Source organism: Zosterops lateralis (genome assembly GCF_965231275.1).
Source record: "Zosterops lateralis genome assembly, chromosome: 29".
Classification (NCBI taxonomy): domain Eukaryota; kingdom Metazoa; phylum Chordata; class Aves; order Passeriformes; family Zosteropidae; genus Zosterops; species Zosterops lateralis.
Genome location: NC_139789.1, coordinates 1452643 through 1470544, shown reverse-complemented (window position 1 = coordinate 1470544; position 17902 = coordinate 1452643). Strand labels below are relative to the sequence as shown.

The window sequence follows — 17902 nt, the reverse complement described above, 5'->3', positions numbered from 1 at the left end:
CCCTAGCCATACATTTATATTTACATTTTCCAACCAGTCCCATCCTGCCCAGTTCTTGCACAGATCCATTATCACACATGTGCTCATCTTGGGAAGGAGTCTGCAAAGATTTCCTTTCTAGTCAAGACTCAACATTGCTTTTAATCCACCCACGCCCAGAGCATAAAGCACAAGACTGCTCTACCGACACCAAATCTGAAAAGTTTCAGAGCAGAACAACCCAGGCAGATCTGACTGACACCCTGGGAAAGGGCAGGTCCCCAGTGCTCACCTTCTGCAAGACCTGAGCTTTGCTTTCACACCTGGTAACCTCTCTGCAAAACAGGCTTTGCCTGCAAGCAGGTGTCCAAAGCACTGTCTGTATCCCAAATCACTGAGTCACGTCTGTGTGTGTTCACCCTGGGAACCAGAGAAGCCCAAGGAGAGCTGCTGAGCACAGACTACAGAGCCCACACCACCTTCAGGGCAGGCAGCCTTATCCCATACATGAACCTCTGTCACTGGATGCTGTTGGACAGTCTTGACAGCTCAGATACCTTATTACTTCCCTGGGAGATCAAACAAGGACAGATCCAAGTGCTTGTCTGTCCTGCAGGACCATGGAGATCCAGCCCAAGGGCAGTTGGCTGATGAGGAATGGGAGCTGCATGAGCACAGCTGGAACAGGCATTGCTGAGACCTCTCCCTCCCCAGCTCCATGGAATTTTCTAGAGCAGACTTACCTTTGGATTCAGGTGGCAGCTCTAAGACTCCCCTGCAAAGCCTTTCTGTGAAAGGTATGATTCCACGTGTGTCACAAACACACAAATTCATCACCACCATAACCCACATCACCAGTCTAGCCATGACAATTGCTGTGCTGGGCCACAAGAACCAGGCAAGAAAGCTTTGGGTTCAGATGTCAGGTTTCTGAGCAGGCAAGTTCCCCTTCCATCTCCTCCCCTACCCAGAGCTCACAGCCTGCTTCACAGTCACCAGGCAGTGGGAAAAAACAGGCTTCTAGACAAATAGATAATTTTCACCCAGCAGCTGGGACCAACAGCTTCCATTTCCATCTGAGGCTGGAACACCTCCTCCTGCGCTGCTGTAGCCTGAAATAAGGTTAAGACCATCTCTACCAGCATGCTACTTCCCCAGTCCTGTCCCTGAATACTCCCACGCCCTCAAAAGCCAACACTTTTCATAAAAACAAGATGAAGTGCTGCTCGCCTTTCCCTTGATAAGGGATCTTAATGCACTTCCGGCAGCACGCCCGGGAATGGATGTGGAAGAAGAGCTGCCATCAGTTTCCCAGGGAGAACAGGGGAAGGCTCTCTCCCCACCTCCACTGTAGCCAGAGATGTGCTGCTCCTTTCCTTTGCAGCCATGGCCACGCTGCTGAGAGCTGCCCTGGCTCCAGAGAGCTCCAGGCACGGGCTGCAGGATATGCCCAGCTGAAGGACAAGGCTTAGGGACAACCTGCTGCAAGAGGATTTGACAGCATGCCCAGAGGAACAGCAGGTACAAATGCAGGCAGCAGCAGGAGGAAACATCAGAGGAACATGCCTCTGGCTCAGAATGGCCCAGCAAAGCAGAGAGGGGAACGCTGCGGCAGCTGTGAGGCCACAATGTGCCCATCCAAGCTGAGCCTACCTGCTCAGTATCTCCTGGAGCCAGAGGGCACAGGGACCCACAGAGAAGAGCACAGAGGGTCAGGACACACCTCACCAGGGCAGGAGGGGCAGCTGTCTTGGCAAGTGGCCATCCACTTCCCAACACACTGAGATGGGCGTATTTCCCATCCTGGTCACTCTGCACTGCTTGTTGTTAAACTTCAGGGTCTTCCCTCCCTCCGCTGAATTTTCAGTAATGCACAAGAACACATACATGTATTTAAACATTAGTGCCAAGTCAGATGGTTGAAACAGAGAACTACCAGAGATCTCCAAGTCCTATTAATTAGCTCCTCCCACCAAAGAAGGGAGATGGGAAGGTGTCCTGCTCTACCTGCTCTGGGACAGCCCAAACATCACCACAGGGCCAGTCCATCACAAAGCCTCATCACATACACAATGCTATGTATGGTGCCATTGCTTCTCTCCATGCACTGAAAACAGAGCAGGGTCCACAGTCTCCACTACAATCCACTGAGAAGGCCCTACAGCAAAAGCTTCCTCCTTTATGCAACCACAGGCTCCTGAGGACAGAAACTGAGACAAGACTTGATAGCAGCCATTCTCACAGGAGAGAATGCCCCAGGAGGGGCTGCAGTGCCACTGTCACTCCTTGCCACAAGCTACAGAGTGAGTCACCACCTGTGGCAGGCAGCCCTGAACTCTCAGCCATGAGTGCAGCCAGTGCATGACACAACAGCTCCCTGCTGACACAGCTTTATGAACTCCTTTATCAATTCCCACGCATGGGAAAGCTGAGAGCAGTTCTCGAACAACGAGGAAGGGGACCCCCTGCAGCCCCCAACACCCTGTTATGGCCTCCTCTGTCTCATGGGACTCCATGGAGAAGCACTGGTCTCCCTAGCCAGCCCTGCATCCCACCCATCCCTCTCCTCTGGGAGCCACCCTGCTAGTGTTGTGGGCATCTCTGGAGAGGGACACTGCCCATAGGATGATCCAACCTTGTCACAGCAGGATGAGGCTCCAGAGGAGCCTCCAGAGGCGTTTTGGTGCACATGAGTCAGAGGGCCTGAGCACATGGTGGGGTGGGATATCCCCACGCCGTGGGAGAACTCCTTGTGGGACAGCTCTGCTTCCAGAGCATGAACCCTGCCGGCATCCCAGGGGCCAGGAGCAGCAGCAGGGAAGGATGATGGGACCGTCCGAGTGCTGTCTCACAGGGAGTGCTGTCAACTGCTGGGAGATGTGCAAGAGCAGAGGAAGAACATGACCCATCCGAGGATGTCCTCGGAGATCCCAAAGACTCAAATCCATATGTGCACCTTCCGGGACTGCAATGGATCAGTGGAAGGCAGGGCAAGGGGATCAACATTTGTTCTCCAAAGGATAACAGAGGTTTCCCAACACCTCTGCTATAACAAAAGCAAATTTCTGGATGCATGTGTCTCCCTGCCCTTCCTCCTCCAAGTCGGGTCTGAAAAACCTTTCATCCACCTGGAAGAGATTTCCTCCCCACAGAGGAACTTGACTGAAAACCAGCACAGGCAAACACAGCACTCTCCTCCTCAAGGAGTGGGACACCACAGTGACACACAGCACTTTTTCCTCCCCCAAGCCTTTGGACCAGCTCCTAAACAACCTCAGGAGCAGGAGACTGGGAACAGACTATTGCCCCCACTCACACCTCGGGCCTCCTCACAGCACAAATGGCTGAACATCACTGAACAACCCCAGGGTATCCCAGCTCGCACCCGACTTCCAGGGAGCAGGAGATCAAAATTTAGCAGAGAACTAGAAGTGGTTCCATTTCCCTTCCCTGCAGCTTTTAATGAGCACAGAATGAGCAAAACCACTCCCTCCACTCTGTCTGCATGGCCTCCTCGTGTGCAAGGCAAGGGAATCCCAACACAGGAGGTCAGACAAGGAATCTGAGGGATACCATCAGCACAATGCACCAGCCTGACAATTTCTGTCCCAGGGACACAGGTGATGTTCACTCTTCTGGAAACCACCATCTCTGGAGGGCAGGACATCCCCGCTGCCCAAGCTGCTGCACAGCCACAGCAGACTGCCTTGTCTTATCTGAACCACAGCTTTCCAAGCAGCCATGCATGAGAAAACCCCCTCTGTTCCAGGAGAGTCCAGGCCACCAGGGAGAACAGATGACATCAGGTGTGAACGCTGCCATTGCAAATTCTTTACACACCAGGTGGGACACCCCAGAAGAGACCCCATCCACTCTCCTGTGCTGGCATGCACACCATATGGCTCTCGGGGTTGGACACACACCTCCTTCTCTCCCAGCAGGCTGGGAAACAATCCAAGCAGCAGCATTAGCCATCTTATCTTCCCAGTGTCCCTCGTCACAGGCTTCAGAGGCTTTCCAGACCAATGCCCCCCCCCAGCTCTTACACTACTCCTTGCAGCAACTGGTTCAGAGTAGGTCACCAAGGAAGTGTCATTACAGAAGAGGGAGCTGAGGCACAACACTGCCACGTCACGCAGAAATCAGTGGAAGATGAGACAGAAAAGCCCAGTCCTCAAATGCTGCTGCTCTAAGGTCACCTGCAGGGATGGTGGCCCTGACCACAGGTGTCTTCTCCAGGCAGGGGCAGTAACCTGGCATACAGCAGTAACCTGGCTCAGGGCAGTAACCCGGCACAGCCCCAGGAGCAGGTCAGAAGCCTGACCTGGAGATTGCCAGATTGGTTTCAGATTTGTTCTCTGGTTCACATTTCCAGGAGGTGGATGGAGCAGATGCCTACAGCTAGCAATTCCCTCCTCCTCCTGCTCCTCCTGACCTGTGCCACCTCAGGGAACCATCAGCTCTGAAGAGTTGTTGCCCTTCTGCCAAGGGATAGACAGACACTGCCCAGCTCTGCCACTCCAGGGCTGTCACCAACAGAGGTGTGGGAAAGGAGGGATGCCTAATCCAACAGCTTGGGAGGGTAAGCTGTTGTGTACCACCCATGGGACCAAGTGCAGAGCCAGAGAGGCACTGGGAGCACTCACAGTACATTCAAAAGCTCAGCCAGAAGAAGGTGCCATCCATCAGTCCAGCAGCTTCAAGCAGCCCCAGTGATGGGCTGGGAACTCTGTGTGGCAAAGCAACCAGCTCCTGACAGGAGAGCCAAAGCTCACCTGGGTGGCTTTGAGAAACCAGAGAAGGTGTCACCTTCTTCAACACAGGCTGGATATCAGGAGGAATTTCTTCTTAATAAAGGCTGTTAAACACTGCAAGGGGCTGTCAGGAAGATGGTGAAATCGCCACCCCTGAAGGTGTTTAAGGCAAGACTGGAGATGTCACTCAGTGCTCTGGGCTGAGTGACATCCGATCAGTCAGGTTGGACTCGATCTTGGGAGTCTTTTCCAGCCTAAATGATTCTAGGATTCTCTGATCACTTCCCACAGGCAAGAGCTGTGACACACATTTGCCCAGCACCTCAAGTAACAGGGCTCCTTCCCAGCCCTGCCTGGGACCAGGGGAAGAAGATGCAGAGACAACATGCAGCACTAGAGGAATAAAAAACAGAGTTTCATCTCCCACCTCCAAGATAAGGGATAGCTACTCATCCACAGGGAATGGGGCAAGTTGAGTACTCTGGAATGGGTTTTTAATGAGCCATGCACTCAACCAGCTACAGTTTAAAGGGGGAAACAGACCCACAAAGACTCCAACTCAGTGGATTCGGAACAATTCCAGCCCAGCTGCCAAAGGCCTGAGCACTGCGATGGCGAGAGCTGTGTGTGCCAGCAGGGTTCCCTGCTCCTCAGCCATCTGGGGACTGTCACTCTGCACAGATCTGCTTGGCCTCCTGTCATGTGTAGCGCTCCCAACCCCTTTTCTGCCAGCAGGATCTGGGTTGGCAGAAACACTTTTAATTGTAGGATTTTTTTTTTTCCCTTAACCCATATCCTCTTGACAGAACCAGGTTAGGAAGCAGCTGCACTGGCAGATCTGGGGTGGCCTTTTGCGAGGCAAGGCAGGGGAAAAAAGGGGTGCCTGGATTCAGTTATCTCTGCAATCACCAAACCACAGTTTACCACAACTTCCCCACCTCTCCTAAGGTGGAAAGGGGGAGCACCACCAGCTCAGCTCAGTCCTAGCCCAGTCCCTTTGCTCCAGAGCAGGTCCTTTGTCCTGGAGAGTCCCGGAGCAGAGTGGGTGGAAAAGATGTCATTCCCACTGGTGACAAGGGCTGTTTCCATTCCTGGGTGTCAGGGCTGCAGTTCTGCCAAGCTGAGCTGTCCCACATTTTTCCCTCTGCTTTCTTCCTGAGGCTGCTCCAAGCCCCACACATTTCCCCTCAAATGACTGCCAAACCATACAGATTTGGGGGGGAAAAGAGGGGGAGGGAAATGTAAGCATCCAGTGGGGCTAACTGGGAAACCTCTCCCCTAATAACTGTCAAATTCTGCATGCTGAGACACCAAAACCATTTCCCTGCTGCAGAGCCACACAGGAGCGACTCACTGTTGCCCTGGCTTCCAGCTCTCCTTCCCAGCAGGGACAGCATTCCAGGGCCACAGGCGGGACCCACAGCCCAGACTATGAGGAGGAAAGAGTAGCACCATGCAATTAATCTTTCCTGCAGAATAACTGGGGCAGAGGGATGCTCTGTGGCATGACAACATCCATCAGCTTCCGTGCAAGAGTCAGCAGCATCTTCAGGGAAGCAGCAAGCAATCCATGAGGCGTTCACCTTCCCACCCCCTCTATTACAGGACCATCAGCAGCTCAATCCATTACAGTTTTCCTTACAACCTTCTCAAAGGTATGGAAGCAGCCTGCTTATTTCACAGATGGGCATGGAAGTATCTGTGATCTCAGAGAAAAAAGAGGATAGAGAACAGCAATTCCCAACTAACTGGAGACTAACTGGGACAAATTCTTAAGGCCCAGCGAGCACCCCAGTCTGCTGGCAGGGAGGGGTAAGTTTCAAAACAGAGGGACCAGAGACCTACATCCTATTCCCAGTCACACCACAAGCTGTGCAGGATCTTTTCACTCCTCCATCCCTCACGCAGAGGTTTAGCCTCACAACCCTTTATTAAGCACTGGGACTGCTTTGTGGATTAAGGATTTTGTCTGGTTTGCACCAATCTCCACATCAGAAAGGCACATTCCAAGGTTTTTTTTCTCATCTTCCCTCATCCCCCACCTGTGTGTATTTTGCAGGAGATGAGAAGGCCAGGACTGAAACAGGAAGAGCACAGGACTGGCTACAGCTGAAGAGGTGGTGCTTTGCACTGGGAAAGGAATCTTTCAAGGGGTTCATCCCAAAGACTCTCTCAAACAGGCACATCCAGTGCAACTTTGGTGATTCCTCCCTTTCCCTTACCTGCTTCTTTCAACCCTGTGCAAAGGGCTTAATTTATAAAATCATAGAGATCGTCCCAATGAGGGAACATGTAGGATACACCCCCAGGAGGACCCATTTCATCTTGCTGCTATTAATACCTGGAACACTATTTGCACAAACAGACTGTCCTTTCTCCCTCATTTCTGGGCTCTCACTTCTCTGGTTTGTCCCAGAAATCCCAGCCAACACACGTTCACCCTCCTCTAGTATACATTTCCATCCAAAACCCCAACCTTTCCTTTTTAGTTAATTACTCATGTTTCTAGTTCACATCACCTCTTTCAACCCCTGCAGACAGGATACAGCTTCCCTGGCTCCCTCATTCATTAGGCAGCCAATTTGTGGGCCTAAACCCATCAACTCTCATTATGGAAGGGGACCAAGACTTCCCACAGCTGCCCAGCATCCCACTATCCTCCAAGCTGGATGGGGTTCTCATGCCTCTTTGCTTCCCCAGCACCAAAGCTGTGACTAAGAGCCAGAGCCATGCACTGGCTGGGCTTGGCTCCCCTTGGCATAGCTTCAGGCTGGGCCCAAGGGCTGCTTACAAGTCCTTTGCCACACTGGCACGAAGAAGTTCTCAACCTTTCAGAGCTGTGCCGTGCTCTGCCCACAGGGGCCCAGGCAAAGCCTTCCCCTTGCAAACAGCCGCATGCCTTTGGTTTTGCTTCAAGAGGAAACATGTTTTTCTCTGTATCCAGGCATAAAACAGTCAAGCCCGGCCAAAACCATCCAATCAACAGCACCGAGCATGACAAGTCAGGGCAGAGGGTTACCAAGGAGCTAAGGCAGCCCAGAGTTCCCAGCCAGGCCCAGAATTCCTGACCTGCCCTGTCTGCAGAGAGGGGCTGGGAAGAGGATCAGGCTCCTCTCAATCACCATGTCCTCACACATCCCAACCAGCCCGAGATGCCACCATATCCTGACCCAAATTCTGACACACACCAGCACACAGCCCTGTTCAGCTGCTCTCCCAGAAACGTGGGACAAGCTCAGCACTGAACCAGCAGCAGGCTTTACCTGCTTGTTTGGGATGCCCTGCAAGAAGGATCACACAGAAAGGTGAAGGATCTCACTGAAAGGTGAGAAGCCATGAGGACCTCATTGAGGCAGCCCAAGGAATGGGAAATCCTGCCATTAGCAGGATCCACTGCAGAGGATTTCACAGCTAATGAACCCTTGCCATCACAGACCACAGCGAAAGCAAAAGCAGCAGGGCATTTCTTTTCTGATAAGCTGCTTTTATTGGGAAGTTCAGCCCGGCTGCCCACACCAGCCCCAGCTGCAGAGCAGCTCCCAGCCTATGCCTTTAAATCCCCTTGGCAGCGCAGGACTGGGGCTGAGGGAGCAGACACGCCCTGTGCTCCAGCGCTGGAGCACACAAACATTTCCTCCCAGCCATTCCCGCACCGCGGCTCAGCCAGAGCTGCCTCGTACCTGCCAGGGCCGTGACAGAGGGAACTCAGGCTGTGCCATACACACCTGGACATGCACAGCCTTGAACTCATTTCCTGAATCCCTCCTGCTTCCCTGCCAGCACTGGACATTCTTCCCCCAAACTTCTTCCTTGAGGCAAATATTTGGAGTCTAACAGGCATTCCTCATGGAAGGCACAAGTTAAATATTGGCCCTAAAACAACAGCAAGTGCCTTTCAATGATTCTGGCTGGAGAAGCACCGCTCTGGACTTTGATTTCTGGCTCTGAACAAAAATAAGAGCAAAGCACTGAGTGTTACACTATTCTCCTGGGAGAAGTCAGATTTCAGGCTCTGCAAGTCCCCTGCCCGGACCACAACCAGCAGTGGGAACTGTCCCTGCTTGTGCTTTCTCACACCTTGGGTGTCTGCTGTCACCCAGCCAAGGCTGCTGCAGTGCATCTCTGCACCGGGCACAGGATCAGTCTGAGTTTCATTTCCAGGTCTGTGATTATATATCCTCACAGAAACACTGGAGAAGACCTGCTGGGAACCGTGGGTGCCATCCAGGGCATTTGCACACCTTGTCCTCCCTGCCTCTGGTTGCACCACCAGCATTCCCAAAGGTGCCCACCTCTCCATCCAGCCATGCCCAGCTCTTTGGTGCAGATGTTCCAGGCTGTTCCTGCTCTGCAGGCAGCTCAGCCCCCGATGGATGTGCTGGCTCTTGTAAGAAAACATCCCAGCACGGTAGGAGAGCAGTCAGAGAGATGGCAGCACAATACAAGGGAGAGGGAAGGGTGAGGAGGAAAAAGAAACCTGCACTGAGGTCAGTACACCTGAAGCCTGGCAGCACTCAGGTCCTGGGATGTCATGGGCATTTTCCACATGGATCAGGGGAGCAGATTGTTGTGACTCTGCCAGAGCCCCGCAGAGCTGGGTTTGTTGCACCCCAGAGCAGCTCTGCAATGTCCAGATGCTGCTGATCCAAGCTTGAGTGGAGGGGCTGCTCCACCACTGCTACTGCAGGCAGGTCCCAAAGAGCCCCTGCCAAATCCACCCCAAACCAGAGTCTGCTCCAACACCAGGGGTCTGCCCACTGCTTCTCCAGAAAACACCTCAACAGTTAGCCTGAGAAAGGTTACACGGCACCGATGTGCTACACACCAACTCACACTCACAGGGTTTGTTCTATATCCTGCTAAATTCAGCATGGGGTATGTTAAATGAGCTTCCCTTTCACTCTTCACTGGACCCTGTAAGCCCAGGAGCACCTTGCTCAACTCTGCCACTCTGAGCAGGCCTGGGAGGCAGGAGGAGGACTGAGCAGTGGAGAGCTGCTCCCTGGCAACATCCCCTGTTGTTGTGTGAGATGGAGAGCTCTGATGGTCCGCTATGCTGGAATTCCTCTCTAATTCCTTCCCAAGGCACTTATGATGGCACTTCAAGCTGGGGAATCTGCTGGGGGCTCTGACAACCCCTCAGTGAGATCCCCTGATGACGCAGACACCACTCTGAAAGCAGTGTAGGTTTAAAACCAGCTGCGAGTCACCCTGGAGGAAATGTTAAAGCTCCGAGCACTTCCTATTCCCTCCCCAGCCACCAAAGCCCATGGAGCAACGAGCTCCAGCAAGTTTGAGCAGGAATTCCCAAGGCTCAAGGCAGAGACCAGCCTGTACCTGTCAGCACCAACACCTCCTGATCCCAGGCACACTGACCCCACACTCCCAGAGCCGACTGCTGCTCTTCAGCTGCCGGCTCTGAGCAGCCCCTTCCAGCACCGGGACCCCACCTCTGCTCCCAGCGCCTGAGTCCTTCCTTGATATTCCCTGGACTTGGCAACACCAAAGGCAGACTTCAACTCAAACCGGCATTGCCTCTGGGATGAGAGGAACCAGCAGAGCTGGGGGCGAGGGGATTCCAGGAGAGCCTCACTCAGCCTGCCCCTCGCCCACACACACGGCACAGAAGTTGCTGGAAAGCACCATCCTCTCCCCACATCAAACCAGGGAAATCAAGCAGAGTACAAACTTCACCACTGCCAACAGTCCCTGCTAAAAAAAGGATGAGAGAAAGGGTTTCTTGCTTTGTTGTTTGTACCTCGGTGCTACCTCAAAAGCAGCATGATTTTTTTACCTGAAAACACTGGGCAAGGACAGAGTCTATGTGAATGGAGCTTTAAGCACAAACACAGCTCAGTTCAGGTTTAAATTAGATTTCCACTGACCTTTCTGAGCCCATCGTTCAGCCACCCACACCCAAGCAGCCCCTCTTAGCAAGACTCTGCAGCCCCCAGCCTGGGAAGATGAATAAAGCCCCAAAGACTTGGCTGTGCTCCCAGGGAACCCCCACACCCCTCCCAGCACTGCTCCTGCTGCACAGAACTGCTCAGCTGCAGGGCTGCAAAGCTCTTCCAAAGGAAAGCTGCACAAAATCCAAGTTTAAGCTCAACCTTCACCCCTGTTTATTAACTTAAGAACATCCCTCTCAGGGTGACAAAGCCCATGCATCACCTGCCAACTGTCTCATTCACCACTGAGAAAGCAAAGGCCAGGCCTGCCTCATTAAAAAGCATTACATAACATTAAGTAACAAAGGGCTACAGGACATTCTTTGCTTGGTGGACATGTAAAAATGAATGACACAAAAATTAACACTCCTTTCCCCCAGACTCCCAGTGCCTCCAGCACCCTGGGAGGCCAACGATCACCTTATTTCCAAGGCAACAGTGTCCTGGCTCATCCCAAATCCACTCTCACATTCAACTTATTGCCACCCCTGCCCTGCAGGCACTAAACAACACACAACACTGCCCATCTCTCTTTCAGAGCACCCAGACGCCAGTGGATGTGTTTCTGTTGTCTCACAGCCCACACTGGGGGGAGCTGAGATCTCAGCCTGTGGCACAGGGACCCTTCCCCAGCCCAGGGTCAGTTCAGCTACACCTCCCTGGACAGGACTTTGGTCTTCCCTCATGTCACCATGTCAGTGCAAGCCTTTCACAGCCAGGACTGTGAGAGCACTTGGTTTCACTGTCACCACAAGGCCTCAAGACCTGCGTTTCCTAGGAGTGAGGATGTTTCTGCTGCAACATTTCAGGTGCCGGGGGCCTGATGCAGTGGGGAAGGCAGGTGGCAGCAGGGCAGTGCTTGGAAAGGCCACTGCCACCAAGCTCCCAGCAGAACACAGACTCCATAGGCACTGGGAGATCTTCCTGAAGACACAGGGAACCTCTATCCACCATCTCACTGGAGCCAAAGAAGCCAATTTCAAGTCTTTATAGAACTAATTGAATTTCTCTACGGTAGGAGCAAACTCTACTTACTGTGGGCAGTAGATGAAACCAAAGACTTCTTGCTCCATGTAGCATTTTGAAACACCCTGCAAAGCCTTGCCTAGAAGTTTCAGCTTACCTGAAGAGCCATTTCCTACCCCACACAGGGTTCATTGTGGGTGCTGATCTGCTGCTGTTGCACTCTGAACGCAGCAAGCAGAAGGCAGAGATGTCCTGTGGTTTTACAGCCACAGCAGCACCCTCCCTCCTGCCCCTGCCAGGCTGGAGGGCCTGTGAGAGGGGGCAGTCACGGCTCAGAGCACCACGAGTGTCACCCAGGAACCTGACAGGGTAGGACAGACAAGGCAGGGGTGTGCTGGAACACCTCAGAATGAAACCACAGAATGGTCTGGGTTGGGAGGAACCTTAGAGCTCATCCAGTTCCACCCCCTGCCACGGGCAGGGATGTTTTGCTGTAGTCCAGGGTGCTCCTTTGATCCAATCTGGTCTTGGAGCTTCTAGGGACAGGGCAGCCACAGCTGCTCTGGGTAACCTGTGCCTGGGCCTCACCACTGTCACAACCAAGAATTTCTTCCCAATATCCATCTAACCCTGCCCTCTATCAGGGGGAAGCCATTCCTCCTTGTCCTGTCCCTGCAGTTCCTGATGCACAGGCTGCTTTTTTGAAGCCAGTTATTAGAAATAATGCATCAAATGTAACATGCAAGGGAGGGGCTGCCCACAGGAAGGGCTGCGGGGCTATAGCCTGGGCAGGAATTTAGAATTCTTCAGGAGGAGGAGGCCAGCTGGAGTGAATCAGGGAGCTTGACAGAGGAGCCTGACATGCCACACTCAGCTGCCCCAGCAGAAAATCACCTTTTCACCTCCCTCACAACCAAAGCTGCTGCTCCGCTACAGCAACGAATCTACCAGAGACAGCAACTGCCAACAGGAAGTAGAAACAGCCCCTCATGAAACTCCAAAACCATTCACACAGCTTTTCTAACAGGAAGACGAACTGTTCTCCAGCAGAACCCCAGAGCTGCTGGGACCTGCACTCTCTCCCTGCCCTCCCAGCTCACAGGGTACAGCTGGACAAAGCAGACTCCAGGTCACACTATGTCTGGGCCAAGGAAGGAGGCTCAGGTTCACAGCTTCTCACTGCACCCACAACGAGCAACATCTACCCAGTCAGAGCCCAATTACAGGGCTGTGGGCAGAGCTATTCCCACAGGCTCTCAGCAAAAAGCCGTGGCAAACTCACAAAGGAAGCGCTGGTGCTGGCACCCAAGTCTGTCCCTGCTCAGCAACACTACAAGAGAAGAGGGTTTGACTCCTCAAACTGCAGCAGGAAGTCACAGGAGTAGCACAGGGCAAACCAGGCCACAGCCCTCTGCTACCAAACCTCACAGTGCCTGGCCCTGCTGAGCAAGAGGAGGGTCTCCTCCCCAGCCCAGGGGCTGCAGCTCTCCTGCACACCCCCCAAATGCATATCAGGGGTTGCTGCTCACCCGAGGCTTCCCTCATCCCTCCCACCAAGCCTTTAGTGCCTGTGGAGCTGCAGTTCCTGTCTGAAGGCAGAGATAAACAGCTTCCTACCCACCCTGGCTCACACAGGGCCTGGGCCTTGCAGTGGTGCCCTGGATCAAGGGCCAGGCATACACCTGGAGAGATCAGCCAAGCACAGGAGCGCTGCTCCAGCGCAGCTCATCCCAGCTCCTCCTAGCTAGGAAAACCACGGGGAGGGAGGTGGGCAGGGGGAGACAGCTCCAGAGCACAGCCAGGCCCAAGTCCAGCAAAGATGTTTATTGGCAGCTGCTCTCAGACATTGTGTCTTCCAGCCCAACAGGGCTGGAGCTGGGAGGGGGAGAAATACTGATTGTCCATGAGCACAACCCTCATGTCATTCCCATTGATCCGCTGAGTCACTCCCGTATTAACAGTTTTGACAACACCCAGGCTGCACAGGAGCTCTGACATAGAATACAAAACAAGGGGCACTGTGAAGCTGCTCCAGAGAGCAGCACCCAGGAACCTGCTGAGCTGCCAGGGCCCGCTTCCTCCTCTCAGGAGCTGCACCAAGAGCAACCAGCACACACCACACTGCAAGGGCAGAGCACACAGCTCCATCCAGTGTGCCTGGGGAGCTGCTGGACATAAGATCTGCCCTGCAGACCACCACCAGCTGCACCTCGTGGATGCAGGGGCAAAGCAGAGCAGCTGCTGCTTTGGCAAAGGAACCGCACAAGTGATTTTTAAGTGATCTATAAGGCCTCACAGGGCTGTCAGCTAACGAAGAGGAGATCAAACTCTAAAGCACAAGAGGGCAGCCACCTCTCCAGGCTGAAGGCAACTCCTAGAGGGCTGGGGGCTCCCCAGATCTCATATTCCCACAGACCTGAGCATGCTGGTGTTGGACCAGTCAGCACCACAACCCTCCCAGCACCCCAAAGCTGCTCAGGAGTGATAAAACACTAACCAAACAACGTCCCTATCTGCAACGTACCAAATTAAAACAAAACCAACAAATCTTTGGCAAGTTCCTCACAGCAGCCAAGCCTATCCTGCCACGGCAAAGGCTCCCCATGGAGGCCTCCTGCCCTAATTTGCAGAAATTCTTTGTCAGACCACTGGCAAACACCAAACGTTTGCTCCAATCTGTTACATAAGGCCCATTTTTTAAACCTGTGTGCTGCCCGTGGGGATATGGGGGCACACTGTGTGTGCAGCCTGACAGGGCAGCCTGGCTGGCAGGTGAACTCACACACTCCTCAGAATGCAATTCCACACCTCCAACCACTTGTTGTGCGGAAGGAAAACAAATGCATTAGTTAAGGAGGCAACTTCCAAAGGTTTTACACACCTTTCAACCCGGGTCCAAGCTAACTCAGATTGTTGGAATGGACTGATATCACTGCAACTCAGAAGGGGTTTGTGAAACTTTGCTTTTTAACTTCCAAAACACACCAAACGTGGCAAGTCTTCATGTTGTCCGGTGCACAAAGAAAAGGCACCTTCTTGACCACCCCCACGACTTCCCGTTGTCTGCTCCCCGAGATCCAGACCCAGCTCCCTGGCTCAGCTCCCTCCTGCCAGCCGCCGACAGAAGCCACAGGCCTCCCGGCAGAGCTGCTCCTCTTTTGCAAACCTCAGAACAGCTCAAGTCGGCTCCTGTCTGCTGGGGGCAGGAGGGGGAGGGCACTTTTCCCTTTTCTCACATTCATCCTCACCCGCTTCGCTGAAGAAAAAAAAGCCGTTTTAAATACCAGGTTCAGCACAGTCCTTTCCCCAAATAAACACTTCCCAACCCCTCTGGAGAGAGGAAAGCCACATACAAAGGAGCCAACATCCTGCAAGGCTCAGGCAGGCCGGGCAGGGTGGAGACCGAGGGGACATGGCCGGGAGGATCCGACCGCATCCCTGCCACCCACCCGGCCTCGGGGGACTGGGGGGCTCGCGCCCCTTCCCCGGGGCCACAAAACAGGCATGGCCGGGAGGGAACGGGGCGAGGCGGCCCTGGGCCCTCAGACCCCAGCCCAGCCTGACCCCAACGCGACCCCAAAGTCTCCCCCACACCCCGATCCCAACCTGATCCCCACAGCCCCCACTTCCCCCGGCCCAGATCGACCCCCCTCAGCCCCACCACCCGGCCGCCTGCCCAGGCCAAGCCGGGGCCTCCCCCGGCACCCCCGCGACCCCCACAACCCTTTCCTCTCTCCGGGCCCCTCCCGGCGCTCAACCCTCCCCGCCACCGCCCCGGCCCAGCCGCCCCCGCCCGCGGCGCCGCCCGGCCCGGCCGCCCCTCCCCGGTGCCGGCCGCGCGGAGCCGAGGCCGCAGGGCCCCCACCGTCCCCCGGTGCTCTGCCGGTGTTACCTCGGCGGTCCCTCAGCGCCGGGCGGCGGCGCCGCTGCCCCGCGGCCGCTCCCCCATGGCGGCGCCCCCGGCCCGGCCCCGCTCGCCTCCCCTCCGCCGCTGCGCCAACGGCGTACGGCCCGCGCTGCGCCAACGGCGTACGAGCCCAACCGCGCCCGTGCGCGCCCGCGCGCCAGCGGCGCAACCGCGCTTAGTGAATACGGGCCGCGGGGCGGAGCGCGGCGCAAGCGCAGCGGGCGCGAGAGGGGCGGCGCAGCGGCGGCGGCGGCGTAGGGCGCGTTCGGGAATAGCGGCCGGCAGGCGGCGGCGCGGCTTTGCGGCAGCGCCGCGCGCTTTACGGCAGCTCCGGTTAACCCCGCGCTGCCCGGCGCCGCTGTCGGGACAAGCGGCGCTGCAGGGCTGGAGGGCGCAGCTCTCGCACAGGGAGCAGCCCGCGCTGTAGGGTGCCCTGTAGGGTCCAACCCCACTGATGGATGTGGCTCTGGTGTGGGTTGTCGCGCCGCTGTCGCGACTTGGATGCCACCGTCCTTCGGGTGGGGTACGGGCCTGGTGCGGGGAACAGCATGGGGGGTGTCGGCGCAGTTATAGGGGACAGGCCCTAATATGTGAGGGAGCCCCGCACCGGAGTACATCCCTGTTCTGGGGTACAGCTCCTGTGTTTGGATACAGCCCCTGTTCTGGGGTACAGCCACAGTTTGGAGCACAGTTCGCTCATCCTCACATCCATCTGCACTCCAGGCCCTCTGGGGCAACCTCAGGCCGGGGACTGGGGGTCCCGCAGAGGGGACACAGCTGTGGCACCCCATCCAATGGGAACAGAGGGATGTCGGGGTGGGATTTTACAGGCGTTTGCACATTTTTGGGGACATCAGCCCTGAGCAAAAGCCACTCTGAGGGAAACAGAGCCACTGCCATCCCACTGCCTTGCAGGGAACAGAGCTCCAGCACTGTGGGATCTACTGGGACAGGAACCGAGCAGGGACACAGACCCCACAGCCACCTCCTAAAGCCTTTCCTTTTCTTCTGATTGATCACCTGGGCACAAATACTCCATCCCCATACTCCCTCAGCAAAGGAGGGCACAGCCAGAGGATAATTTCTTTCTCACCCCTTTTTTTCTCAACTCCCCAAGTTTGAGGCTTTCAGGGTAAGGCTGGAGGGAGGGGACACCCCTGCACAACCCTGGTGGTCACATCTTCACCACAGCATGGAGCATATGCACCCCAAAAGTATTTTCAGGCAATGGGCAAATGAGTTTGTGTGGGTTTGGGGGACAATCAGGTCTCCAGCCACCAGCATCATCCCAAGTACCCATTTCAGCATTTCCAGCTGCTTGAGTTGGTTCTCTCTCCTGTCGCAGAAAAGTTCCAGGGAAAAGCTCTCCCCACAACATTTGGCTGGAGGACATTTCCCTGTGGGTGTTTGCTCCTGTAAAAAATGCTGATTTTAGAGCATCAGGAAAATTCTGAACGGGTGAATTCCAGCTGCTCCCATCCTGTCCCTGTGCTGTGACCTGGCTCAGGAGGGTGGTGAGGTGCTGTGACACATCCTACCCCTGGAGAGGATAAAATCACCCCTTGAGAGGATAAAATCACCCCTGAGGAAGATAAAATCATTCCTGGAGAGGACAAAATCACACTGGAACCCTCCCTTTCCTATTTGCCCCATCCCACCCCTCACTCCGCAATTTTGTGGTGATTTTATGTACTTGGAGAACCTACAATTTGTTCAGACGTTTGGCTGGAGAATTGAACCAGCCTCTGGAGCAGGAGAGTGGGGAAAAAAGGAGTTTTGTTTTTATTTCAAGGCAAATCTCCAGCGGTGAGCACACGGGGTGCCAAAGGCCAGCAGAGACACGAGCAGCTCATGCCACGGAACCAGCACGGGGAGCAAGAAAAGCCAGGGAACTTCTGTTGGGAAAACATCCAGCCAGGAACCCTGTCCCTCTCCTGTGGGCACGAGACAGTTTGGGCTCATTCACAAGCAGACAACACAACGGGACCACTGTGACTACATGGGAGAATGGGAGAACAAGCTGCTCTGGGGCAGGTGGGCAACACCTTCCTGGCTGGAGCATCCCGGCCTGGGAAACTGCAGAGTGACAGAAACACAGCAAGAACCAGAGAAAAGGAAAAGCCAGGCCCTCACAGTGTCCCTCACACCCTGATGCCAGCAATCCAGAGCTTCTTGGGAGCTCCTCGGGGTGGGGGGCTGAGCTTGGCTGCACAACCACCCCCATTCCTGACAAACCCTGCCCAGTTCTGCAGCAGAGGCAAAAGAAACCTCTTATTCCAAGTACCAAGGTCCTGCTCAAACAGCAGCTGGAGCAGGAGCTTAAAATGTGCCTCGTGCTCAGATTCTGA

General features: G+C 54.8%; 1 protein-coding gene across 3 annotated transcripts in view; it reads right to left on the bottom strand.

Annotated features, from left to right (window-relative positions):
• The window catches only part of CSNK1G2 (casein kinase 1 gamma 2), a 43109-nt gene extending 27496 nt beyond the window's left edge, over positions 1-15613 (bottom strand). Inside the window, exon 1 of one of the 3 annotated variants that reach the window (XM_083880144.1) lies at positions 15540-15613. The gene's annotated coding sequence lies outside the window, so the exon portion shown is untranslated. Of the gene's footprint in view, positions 1-8413; positions 8536-15539 lie in introns of those variants that run through there. The other 2 variants (XM_083880145.1, XM_083880146.1) reach the window with 2 other exon arrangements.
• Positions 15614-17902: the final 2289 nt, after the last annotated feature.